Raw genomic sequence first — 13,468 nt, 5'->3', positions numbered from 1 at the left:
AATCAGAAATGGCGCTATGGCTGGAGTGGTAGAACACTAGCCTTAAGGTGAAGAGGTGAGGGACAGCAACCAGACCCAGAATTTAGGCCCCATGACCGGCAAAAGAACCGCCCCCCCCCAAAAAAAAAAACAGAAAAAAACCTTCGAAACTTATCTTTTATCAAAATTGAGGCGAGGCTTCCTTTACAGGAATTCTCCTTATCTAGCTCAAGGCCATCAGAATTTCAGAAGACTTTTCTTGTTGAGATGTAATGCACCTAACTCTACTGAACCTAATCATGGCTAGGTAAGTATGGACATTGATATGTTTATTGCATTTTTCCTTATAAATTTATAATACTGTCAGGTATTATAAATAATATATATAATATACATATGCATTATATATGATATATTAAATATATTATAATATAACATGTTATATATTAACAGACTTCCTAATTTTAGTGTTAGGTACATAACATATTGAAAGACATATGCTTGAATCTCTGAGTAATTTCTCTACCACTGGAAAAATCCAAGTTTCATTCTTATTACCCAAAGAGCAACATAGGAACGCGATGCCCATGGAGGTGGTTCTCTGGATTTTGGAAACTGTCATCTGCATGTACATATATATATATATATATATATATATATATATATATATATATATGTATGAATATATATATATGTATGAATATATATGTATATTTATACTAGTGAATGTGTAAAACTATAGCAACAGTTACATAAGTGAACACCTATGTGCACACACACTCAATCACTTTCGAGTATAAGACTTTTTGTCTATGTGCCCTATTCACCTACACAGAGAGTACATGATTTGCCCTTTAATTGTCCTGGAAGTTCTTTATCTGGCTACTGTAGCTTCCCATCCTTTGCTGTCTAAGTAGCCAGATTCTATGTATTCAACAACAATACTTGTTACAGGCAACAGTATCCACTCTAACACACAGAGGAACTTGGATTTCAAAAATGCCACAAATAAGTGGGAGGTACAGCAGTAATTTTCAAAATTGAATAGATTATGTATCTATTAGAAAGTTTGTAAGAAAAATAATTTCAATGTAGGATGAAACACTTGAAGAAAACTACAGTTTAAAATACATATGGCCAGGTGCTAGTAGCTCATGCCTTTACTCTTGGCTAATCTGGAGGCTGATATCTGAGGATCACAGTTGAAAGCCAGCTTGGGCAGAAAAGTTCCGGAGAGACACTTATCTCAAATCAATCATTAAGACTAAAATTGATACTGTGGCTCGATGTTGTAGAGAGCTAACCTTGAGTCAAAGACCTCAGGAACAGAGCCCAGGCCCTGAGTTCAAACCCTGCAATAGACAATAAATAAAAATAAAAATAAATTACATATAATTTCTTACCGACTCTCTACAAGGAAAATATGATATGTCACATGACACATATGACTTCAAGTTACAAAGTTCCTGGGCATTTCCCCACTCTTGAGAACTAGGAGTAATCCATATTGAAAAAAATAAAAAGATGAATGATTTATACAAAATTTCAAAACATACTATATATTATACAAAGGAAATGCAATAAACATGCATTTCACAGTCTAGTAACATCATATAGTATAAAGAATCTGATTAACTGATTCATAAAAATCAATACAATGCAATTAAAACATCCAATATCTCAGGTGTCAACTTAGCAGAATACTTTCAATCTATGATGAATATTTTGTAAATTACCCAGCACTATCCATCCCACAATGGCAGAAGGCTCTTCCTGAGAAAGTCCAGAGATTTGTGAGTGCTCCATGTATACCTGTTCCCATTCTCTATTACTTGGGCATGTGATAGACTGAATATCTGATAACTTGACAAAGGTACAATTTAGGACTGGCTTCCAGTAATGCTATTTTCGTTCTCAGAAAAAAAAGGAAATTGAAGACAGTAGGAAAATCTGCCAGATCCTTGAAAAATTTCTATCATTGTGCTAAAACTGTACCCTTCTATTGTCACTTGAACAAACCAGTATTTGTCACTCCAACCACATGTACAAAAAATGTCTTTCCAAATATTGACCTGTTTTCACTTTGGCAAATCAAGACACACTATTGTGGCCCCATTTTACTTAAAATATCAGCTACGGTTGGCCCAAGAGATAATTGAACTTACCAATTTCTTAAATTTTAGGTCATCACCCAATCACTTCATAGCCCTTAAACATTAAAAATGTGTATCCATATAAGTCTGCATTACATACTTATTACTGTTTTTCATTTGTCATCTTTTACATATTTGTGTATCCCAGGTCGTAGTTCTGTAATCTTCCTTCTCATGATTTTACCACTGAGTACATGTAATTATTTCTATTTTTTTCTCCTCCAGCTCTGTTCTTTCTTTAATTCAAGTCCTTAATAGCATCCTGTCTACGGACAACTCCTAGCTATTTATTTTAGCAAACTCAAAAGATTCCAAAGTGAGCTTTAATCTTTAATCTACAAACCCATCCCTCATTACTATTTGATTAAGTGATACCTCTTTTAGTTGTCTTGTCAAAATACCATGGGGTCATTTCAGACTTGCATACATTTTCACACCTCATATGAAATCTATGACCAGGTTTTGACAATTTATCTCACAGAATATATAGTACATGAGTGCTAATACTATGACTTAAATTCAGGGCCTAGGTACTTTTACTTTTCTTTTGTGCTCAGGCTGTCAGTCTTCCATTTGAGCCACAGCTCCACTTTTAGCTTTTTGGTTCTTAATTGAAGATAAGTGTCTAATGGTCCATTTATCTGGTCTAGTATATATACCTAACAGACTATTTTTTATGATTTCTTATATGATTTATATAGATTTCTTATGTTATTCTTTTATGATTTCATAAAGATCCATAAATAAAACTGCTCAGAACAGAAAACAGTAGGTAAGAAGTCATAAACAATACTATTATGGTGGTCTTAATGGCTAAGCATAATGAATATGTAACAAAACTGTTGGAAGATTCATTTGCTCTTTTTGCTATTCTCTCCCCCTTCTTTGTAGAAGGTTCTTACTATGAGGTGCCAAATTGTCTGGACCTTTCAAGCCTTGTCTCAGTGACAGAAGTGATGGAATTAGGGACATGTGCTCCCATGGATGGATTTTAGGAAGTTCACAATATAGCAATACAAATACACATAAAGAAACTTTTGTGAGTGATGTGTATTCACTTCCTCAATTACCAAAATTTAATTCATATGTCAAAACATCAAATTACTTATATTATCATATATGCAGTTCAACTGGCATCACTAGCACCCCCATAAATCAGAAGCAAATTAAAAGTTCTACTTCAAAAATTAACAGATAAGGCAGTGTTGGAAATACAAGAAGATAAACAATAAATCTAAAAAGTGAGATCTTTAATACTGGCAATGAGCAGTGATAGCTCAATTTTAACCAGGCTTGAAAAGTTCGGGTATCCACTAACTTATGTGTTTAAAGTTGCAGTGTTGACCTTAGTACCAACATTGGAGGTAACATTCAAAGCAGTTAAGGTTGCTGCAGTATTGTAGCTCAATACAGTGCCACCCTGCCTGATAATGGTAAAGTACAGAGTAGAAGTTAAGTCAGTAAAATGTATAGGAAGGATTCTCCACTGAGAATAACTGCAGGGGTGATCATCACTCTTGCATTGAAAATGTATTGCCCACCATTCTACTTTAAGCTCTAGCATTTTTCTGATCTGAAGACAATTATAACATACGAATGTGCCATGAGTGCTGAGAGGTGTATATTACTCGAATCTACGTATAAATCCTCACAGGTATGGAATGGGCTGACCCTGATACTTCATTCTGTGTTGTTGCGTTTCGTGAAGAAACAGTAGTAATTAGGCAATTCACACTCACCTAAGTGTAATTCAGGCAACTGGGTCATCACTCCAGTGACGTGGTCTGACCTATGAAATAAATAACATTATTTCACAATGTATATGTGTTTCTGAAAATATGTGCAATACCAAATACCAAATATACAAAAGGGACAATGATCCATCTCTTATGTTATCAGAAGTAAAGATAGTCCTGAATTGTACTTTCTTGCTAGAGGATCACAGGTTAACTGCTGATGTTTGGTATCATTCCAGGTGATCCTATACATTTGTCAGTCTTCTTTGAGGAAGTTTTTTTACGTAGTTTGTTTTGAGTTATTCAGAATATCAGTACTGTCATTAACCACAACCTTGGGACAGCAAATATGATGGGATACCTGGCCAAAGAAATGAGTAATCACAGGAAGTGATAGGAATGAAGACACCAGATGACGCAAAGCCTCATTGCCAGCTTCTGGATCCCCAAATCCTGCTTAACAGACTTTATATTCATTCTAGTATAGGGGGGTGGTCAGTGGCTACATGTATGTCCACAAACTAAGGCATCAATCTAGCTTGTAGTTATAATTATTAACATGAGGTATTGTTTGTAAATATAGTGATAATTGAATCCCTTATTGTTAGGGAGCAGAAGGGAGCAATAGTCATTACAACTATAGCACAGACATCCATCTTGTCTCCAAAGTCTTAATCTTTTAGTGTCCAACAGCTCTATCTTAAATACCCTTGAGGTAATAACTCATACCCCTGTTTTCCCTTGACTGTTTGACCTTCCCAGAGCCCAGTTCTCAGCCTTTTGATTGCTGTTTGAGATGGCTTCCCAATATATCCCTTTCCTGGTCTAAAAGCTTGACTCTAGAATCTCTCACAAGTACGGTGAGGGATGTATTATTTTGAAAAGGATATTTTTTCTAAGATAGGTTCAGTTTTTAAATTTTATTTTATTTCAGAGATACTTTACAGAGTGGTTACAGTTACATGAGTAAGGTAAATTCCTTGTTGTATATTCTTACCCATTCCATTGTTGTTCTCATATCCTTTCCCCCATCCTACCCCTCTCCCCACCCCAAAGTTGTCAAGTTCATTTCTGACATAGTGTCTTGTGAATATCATTGTTGCAGTGGGTCGCTCTTTGTACTTTTTTCATCATTATGTTTTTCCTTTCCTTCTCCAAATCAGATAAATGTATATACAAAATGGAAGGTACCAGAATTAAGACAGAGATTGCCAGACATAAATCAATGGAAAAAGACAAATGAAATAAAATAAGATCTAGATACACTACTTTAGAGATATCAAGGTTGACATCTGAAAAAAAATGACTTGTTTCCATATCTTGGAGTTCATTTCAATTAGCATCATTTCGTAAGGTCAAATGTACATACCTCTGGAGCCAGCAATCCCACTTCTGGGCATTTGTGGAAATGATCTCAAGCTAAAACTCACTAAATCTACAACTATGATTTTGGCAGCATTATTACCATATCTAAGATATTGAGCGAATCTAGAAGCCCCTCTGTATATGAATGGATCAAGAAAAGGTGGTATATATACATAATGAAATTGTGTGTTTCTATCAGAAAGAATGACACAGCCCCTTTCTTAAGAAAATGGAAAGTCTTGGGAAAACAGTCATGGAACCTAGTTCCATGGTTTCCTTCATTTTTATTAATATATGCTTAGGATAGTCCTGGCAGACAGGTTCCCATTTTAAACTCTTAATATTCCCTTTTTTCTCCCTCTTCCTCTCTCATTCCATTTGTGTGTGTGTGTGTGTGTGTGTGTGTGTGTGTGTGTGTGTGTGTGTGTGTGTGTGTGTGTGTGTCTGCGTGCGTGCACGCGCACCGCCCAGCAATGAAACTTGACGTGGAGCCTCAAACTCTTGCTTGGTTTTTTCACTAATAACTGACTGAGTCTGTACTATTTGATACAAGGTTTCAATCTGTCTTTGATTGAACAACTGAACATAAATAATTCATGGATTGCTACCCCAGCCATCGGTGAACTATGAACTTCCAATCTCAGGCTCATGACTATCTAGAAATAGGGATAAGGCACTAGCAACCAGCTCTATTGCCAAGTGTATTTGCTTTGATTTGTTTTTGTTTTTTATTGTTTTTGTGCATCCAAAATCTGTAAGGAAAACAAATCATTTATAAAGAGGACTATTCACATAAAATGTGTGTTGTTTAAAGATTACCTTAATAATGTTATCCTTTTGCATCCACGTTATGTGATTTGATTTTTTTATCTCTACTATTACAAACAGTCAAGTAACATACACATTTTGAATCTTCTTCTCTTGATTTTACAGTTTGTTAGGTGTTTCAAAACAGAGTTTATCAAGGTTTAACTCTTCACTACTGAAGCAAGACGTTTATGATTATTCCATGTCCTGTAAATCGTAAGTTCATCATTCTTGTGGCACCTTATGAGCACAGGTAGATTGTATAATAACTACACTTATTTTAGATCTCAATGCAATGTGCTCTACTGCCAAATATTCAAGGGCATCCTTTGTAATTCTCCTGCTCTTTTCTATACTCTACAGTGCTAAGTCCCGTGATGATCTTGTTGATTTTCCCCGCTGGTACATTCATCATTTCATCTTGGGAACTACTGGTATGCACTACTGTACTTCTTTCCGTTCTCATTGTGCTTTGGCTTAACCTTTCCCCCCCCCCCCCCCCCCGGAGGGCCAGAGATGGGGATATTTTATTCAATCTTTAGCTAAGACATCTATCTTTATACTTTCTAAAAATACATTCATTGAATTCTTTCTGTAAAGTCTAATACCTTGAAAATAATTACTGCATTTTCATGGCCTTTCGATTGGCATTAGGGAAGAATATAGGTCAGTAACTGTAACTTAGGTAAAAGAAGATTGTAATCATTCCTCAATAGCTGTTGTTCATTGGATAATGTTTACTTCAAGATCTGCCTGCCTGCTTCCTTTTCATTGTTTATTTTTCATTGTAGCCTTTTCTTCTGGAATGTATTTATGGGCCTAGTGAAGATCAATTTCTACTGTAATTAGTCATTTATTTTATTCCAACATAACTTCACAGATCCTTCTGACTTTCTTCAGGGTCTGTATAGTAGTGCTTCCCATTCTTAGGTATGTTTTAACATCGATGCATCCAATGATAAAGGCACATTGCTTAAATCACCATTTTGATGACTGCAATAAACCATGTTGCAACCTCACTATATTGCAATTTTCTGGTTTTAAATTCTTTTAGATTAGAATTGATGATTGAGAATGAACTTTCTGCGTACAATTTTATATTTTCCTAATTATTTTTAGTATACTTTACAATATTGCATAAAGTGAAAACATTACTATTTACTTAGTTTTAGGATTTCTAAAATGGTCAGAGTAAAATTTCTATTCATTCACAATTTTAAGACAATAGTGTCCCTTATGACCAAGTGAGACATATTAAACTTTTAATTTGTGATCTTTTATGGTGGTTTTGGGGAATCAAGTCCAGTGCTTCATGTGTTTTAGTCTACTGTGTGCCTCTGAGCTTGATGTTAACTGTGGTTTTATTTTCACTCAACTGGAATAAAGAAAAACTTCCCTAGGAAAGAATTATTACTTGGTTACTTTCTCCAGTATCTCTCACATACATAAAAGTAATATAAGTCTACACTGACTGAAAATAGTGTTCTTCTATTGTATTTATTAGTAGTAACTTTTTATTTTTTGTAGCCCCACTCTTCACTAAGTCTTGCCCCTTTCCTATCCCTCCTTCCCATAAAACTTGACTAGATCGAATGGAAACTCACTTCCAGTCAGCCTCCTCCTTAAAAAGCCCAACCTTAACTAACCTACCCCCTGGTAGCTCTGCTATAAACTTTCAAAGGCCTGACTGCAAACAAACTCCTTCCTGAAAGCCCTCCTCTGCTATAGGGAAATCTCTCTTCCACTCAAAACCTTCCTGGAATACCTGCTCTGCCCCACCAGAAACCAGGCCACATTCATATCTCCTTCTATGTCCCACCTTGCTGCACCAAGAACACTACCTACATCAGGCTCCTCCCTCAAATCCCCAGCTCATCCACCAGATACCCCACCCTAACTACTCTAGTCCCTCATAGTTGCATTGCTCCCCTTTCCTAGTACTTCCAAGCTCTTCCTTTACCTTTCATACCCCACCCCCAACTAGCCTTCTCCCTGGAACCCCTCCTGTTTTCATCAGAACCTCCGTCCATAACTAGCCTACTTCTAAGTGGGCTAACCTCTCAAACCCAGCCTTGAACCTACGTATTCTCACAAAACCCATCATGCAATAACAAAAACCCTTCACCTCCCTATAACTGCCCTTGAAGCCACACCTTGCTTGGCTAGAAGCTTCTCACACAGCCCATCTCCTGACTGGAAAGCCAGTCCTGTTCCCCCACAAGCCTCTCCACCTCCCACAAGTATTCTCTCAATGCCCTGCCTTAGTCTCCAGATGAACTCGACCCCTATTGGCTCCTCCCGCAGATCCACACCCTACTCCACCAGATACCCTGCCCATAATTATCTACACTTTGTATCCCTTGCACTCCTTCTCAAAGCCCCTCCTCCAACTAACCCCATGGCTCCAAGCCCTGCCTTGCTCCAGAAAAACCACACTAGAATACCCCCCCACACTATCCCATCTCTCAACACCCACATTGTTCCACTAGAAACAACTGCACCAGTTGGGCTCCATCTGTCAGCCTCAACAGGCTCAACTGTAAGTCCCTGTCCCTGTCCCTACGTATTCCCTTTTTGAAGGTTGCTTTGCCCTACTGGAAACCCTATCCAAAGACCATGGCCTGCCTTGCAACACTGAAATCCCCACCCAACATTACTCCTCTTTTCAAAGTGGTGACTGACTATACCAGAAACCCCATCTTAACCATTCTAGTGCACTTGATCCTATCAGTGCTCTCACAAAGCTCTGGTTCTGCAAATCTCCTCCATACATTGTGACTACACCCTTCTCTTCAGGAAACCCCACTTCCACCCTAACATACTCCCCAAAGGCCTGCCATTGTCCACCAGTAACCCTGCGCCTTACTAGTCCATGTCTTCCTTTTACCACCCTGACCTCTCAAAGCCAGACCCTGAAAAGCCTCTCCCTCATAGCTCCACATTCCTGCACCAGAATCCCCACCTTCTGTCAGCCTCTTGCCTACATTCACTGCCCTGCCTTATGGCAAACCTCATCCTGCATATCCCACAAGGGCTCACAATGCTCCCACAGCACCCTTCCTCTAAGTAACCTCCTCCTTTGTAGATTTGTTCTTCCTTCTCAAAGCTCTGCCCCAATCAGCCTCCAGCCCTGTGACCCAGCCTTCTTCCTAAAGTCCCGCCTACTCTACAAGAGACCAGACCCCGAACAAGTCTAGTACTTCCTGTCTCCTCTCTGCGGTCTCAAAGCCCTACACAGACTGGTCTTCACCCCCTAAGCCTCACCCTGCTCAACTACAGAGACTGTGCCAATACCAACTCCTCCTTTTAACCAGAGAGGGCTCCACCAGAAACCCACACCATCTCATCCATGAAGGTCCAATCTAGTAACTGTTATTACAAATGTGATTTTGTACTGGCCATAGAATTCATACTAACCAATATGATAAGAAAGCAGTATTGCTAAAAGGCAACAAAAATTAGATAGCTATTAGATGCCTTATTCTATTTTGGGGTTCTGTTACCAGGCAGATACACATTGTGTGAAAATGTATGAAGGTGATTCCTCTTATTGGAAACCATTCTTTAAATATCAGTAAGGTTTCATGAATGATCATTTTATTTCTCACAAATTCGTGCATATTTGTCCCCATTAATTTAAAAAATATTAGTTATTTTAAATCCTCTTTTTTCGTTGAGGAAAGAGTATTAGATGACTCATCTCTATAATAAATAATTTTGGAGTTGCTTACCTTCCTATGTACCAGAGTTTTTAGCAACAGAAATTCTCTACCAGGGGGCTGGGAATGTGGCTCAGTGGTAGAGTGCTTGCCTTGCATGCATGAGACCTGGGTTCAATTCCTCAGCACCACATAAGCAAAAAAGAAAAAGCCGGAAGTGACACTGTGGCTCAAGTGGTAGAGCACTAGCCTTGAGCTGAAGAGCTGAGATACAGCGCCCAGGCCCAGATTTCAGGCCCCACGACTGGACCCACCCCCCAAAAGAAAAGGAAATAAGAAATTTTCTAACAGAATCCACTTAGAATTTCCTCCTTCCACTAAAGTGTCCTTTGGAAAAGATTGAAATGAGATTATACAGATAAAATGCCAGAAATAAAAACGTATTTTAGATCATAACAAAATTATGATAAAGACCCCACCCAATGTGCTTTTAATTTTCTAACTAAGGGAACTTAAGCCTTTAACTGTAGACTTTCTGAAGACTAGAAGACAAAAATATAAGAAATGCCCTGTTATACCATGGTTCTGAAAACAAAACCAAAATAAATAAAGACAACATAATGACACAGAAGTGAATGAAGAACTTGTACATGTGATATAGAGTGTAAAAAATACACTGAATCAGGTAAAAATTATTTTGGTTACCACGTCTGGTTGTTCAATATATTTCATTGTAAATATTGTTCTTTGTTAAGCTGTGAATTAATATTAAAAGTCTCAGCAGAGATCTGCCCAGGTAATTGTGTTGTTAGTCAATTTCATCATTGCAAGATCATCAGGATGAAAAACTCCACCTACCTTAAGACACACCTGCAACCGCAGTAGACATACACTCCTATTGGTCCAACAGTGTAAGCCAGACCTGTGTTTTATCAAAGCTTTGTATGTGGTATGCTCTGGTTTATTCAGGCTGAAGAGCCAAAGTAACTCCAATTTGAGATTAACCCCACCATCTTGTGCTAGGCTTCCCTCAGAGTAATCCCAAGAGAGAGAGAAAAAAGAACACAGGTTGCCACCAATCCTCCCCACCCTTAAGAAATCAAAACAGTTGCCCAAGTGTTCCAGGAACAGTCACATACCAATAGTTCAGAGAAAAGGCAGTGCGGTTCGGGTGGACTCAAACCAATCATGTAACTGCTTGTGTGGAAAGTCCCTAAATTTGTTTGTTCAATACTATAAAACTGTGCTGATTTTGTGCTCAGGGATTCTTAGCATCACCGGTTAGTGAGTGCACAGAGGACCAGCTTGGACTTGCAAATAAAGGACTCTTATACTGTTCATATTGGTCGTGGTCTCTGGGGGTCTTTTGGGAGTCTCAACCTGTACAAAATTTCTGGGTGTTCATGTGGAATCCCCCTCATAAAACTATCCAGATGCCCCACCACAGAGACTCATAAAAAACAGATGTTAAGTCAACGCACTGCTGTTCTGTATATTTGGTTGCCTGCAATTTCTGTATCTGTAATTCTGGTTTCCCACAGGGTCTGTATTCTGGTTGTAAGGACTCTTGATAGACGTACTATAAGACTGTCAACGGGGTCTGTGAGAAGATGTCCCCAGACCCCTCGGGGTAGAGTGCTGTTCAGTACGGACTTTTTTGGGGAAATTTTCTGTCTGTAGTCTGGCACTTTCATGCAGACACTTTTTGGGAAGCTTTCCATCTGTATTGGGAAGTTTTCCATTTTGGGGGAAACTCTCCATCTGTAGTTTGGCACTGTCTGGTTTACAATTTACAATGATGCACTGTGTCTTTGTAAGTTCTGTCTTTGTGTTGAGTGTTCTGTTTGTCATTTGGAGTTTATCTTAGCCTTTGGCCTTGGCCCAGGAGGGTCTGAATATGGGGGAGAATCTGTCAGTCTGAGTAGATGGCCGCTAGGGAATTATTTCCCTTGCCCCAAAATGACGGACTTCTCTTTCACTTTGGAAGGCCCCTGGGTCAACAAATGCTGGTGAGACATCACCCCATTCACTGAGACCTGATTGTTCTCTGTTCTATGTTTCCTGATGTAGGGAAGTTCTGGGTGAGAGTGGCAGGCTCATTCAGCAGACTCTGGATTCAGCTTGCTGAGTGAGAACGGCACTGAGTTCTGATAGGGATAAACTCAACCTTTGGGTATTGAGTTTTCTAGTTCTGTTTTAGAATTGGTATGAGCTTTACATGTGGGTTTTTGGGTTTTGTGTTTTTGTTATTTATTTGAACATCTCTGGGGAAATAAAAGCTCCAGCCTCCAGCTGAGCTCAGTCACAGAGAAGGCTGTGTGGCTGGGTTTCACTTTTCAGCTAGTCCTGAAAATGTAAAGGGCTCTTGTCTAAAATTGGATAAAAATCAGGGTAGTTTAGTTTCCGGTGACCCTCCCCCCCAACATTCCTCCAACAGAGGGGATTCAAAAGACTAATTGGCAAAATGCCTTCATAAACAAGCAAGCCCAGGAAAAATGAAGCTCAACAAAGTTACTTAGTTTAAAAGAAATATTATCTTAAAGTTTTGTTTGAAAATTTTAGAAAATGTATGTACAAGTTGTTTTTATTTTTGCATGCTTAAAGATCTGTGTGAGTGTGTTTTGTATGTGTTTGTTAATATGTTGAAGATAGACATTTTCAGCATTCTGTAACAATTGGGTGAGTTTAAATTTAAAATTCAAAAGGTTATGAGGTTTGGACATTAACAAAAAATTTTAAAGAATTTTTACTTTGTTTCAAATGGCTTTTTAAAGATTCTTTAACTTGAAAATTAGAAAATCTGGTATTTTAGAATGCATAAGTCTCTTTACACTGTAATCAAGTTATCTGGCTTAACAACAAGGAGAAACTTAGAAGACAGGAGAAGGACTATTTTTAGGAGTGAAGGGTGAACATGCAGAACTGCAAGTCAGCTGGTCATGCACAGTGGAACCATGCATGGTGAAAGAAGGCAAGCTGGCACAAACGCAGTTCATCTAACCCTAAAGATCGGACTGGGTGCGTGCCCATTACACAGGAAGGGCTAAGTGGGTCATCTTTATTCTGTACCTTTTACCTTCAGATAGACACTGGAAACATGATGGTAAAACTGAATGATGTAATGATCTGATTAGCATTGCTAAAACTGTCCCTTGGATGTGTTAAAATTAAAATTAAGAAGGCCTTAAAAAGGGTTAAAAAGTTTATTTATATAATGCGATTTGTTCTCAATGATATTCTGCTATTGGATATTTTTTAAGGCATAATGGTGTTAAGTCTAGCTTCTTGGTACAGTGATGGTGATTATAATTTTTGCAATAAGAAAAAATTATTATTTGAGTTTAAATGTTTTAATGTGTATCAGTTTTAAAACAAGCAGCCAAGAGGAAATGAGTGACACCTAGCCTTGAGAGGTCAAGGGATTATTCAAAATGCAACTAAAAACTAAAGTATAGAATATTAAAATGGAGATTACAAATTAGGAATTGATTTCTGTATATAAAGCTTAAAAGTAAAAATGTTCTAATCATTTGCCTCAAAGTGCTAAAAGGAAAAATTAGGATTACCAAAATAATTGCTTAATACTTAGTTTAGTTTGCTCTCATAGGTTTTTCTTGTAACAGTTCCCAGCAGGTCCACAAAAAGGAGTGAAGATTCGTGTAAGTTTATCAGATGTACCTTTGGCTCTTAGTAATTTTCAGGTAAGAACATATTTAAAAGACACTTCTATGTTGACCACCTTGTTGCTTTTAAGTGGAGGAAAGTGGCC

The sequence above is a fragment of the Dipodomys merriami genome, unplaced genomic scaffold, assembly GCF_024711535.1.
Source record: "Dipodomys merriami isolate MVZ:Mamm:240054 unplaced genomic scaffold, mDipMer1.0.p SCAF_279, whole genome shotgun sequence".
NCBI classification, from domain to species: domain Eukaryota; kingdom Metazoa; phylum Chordata; class Mammalia; order Rodentia; family Heteromyidae; genus Dipodomys; species Dipodomys merriami.
Note: the sequence above shows the minus strand (reverse complement) of the source record.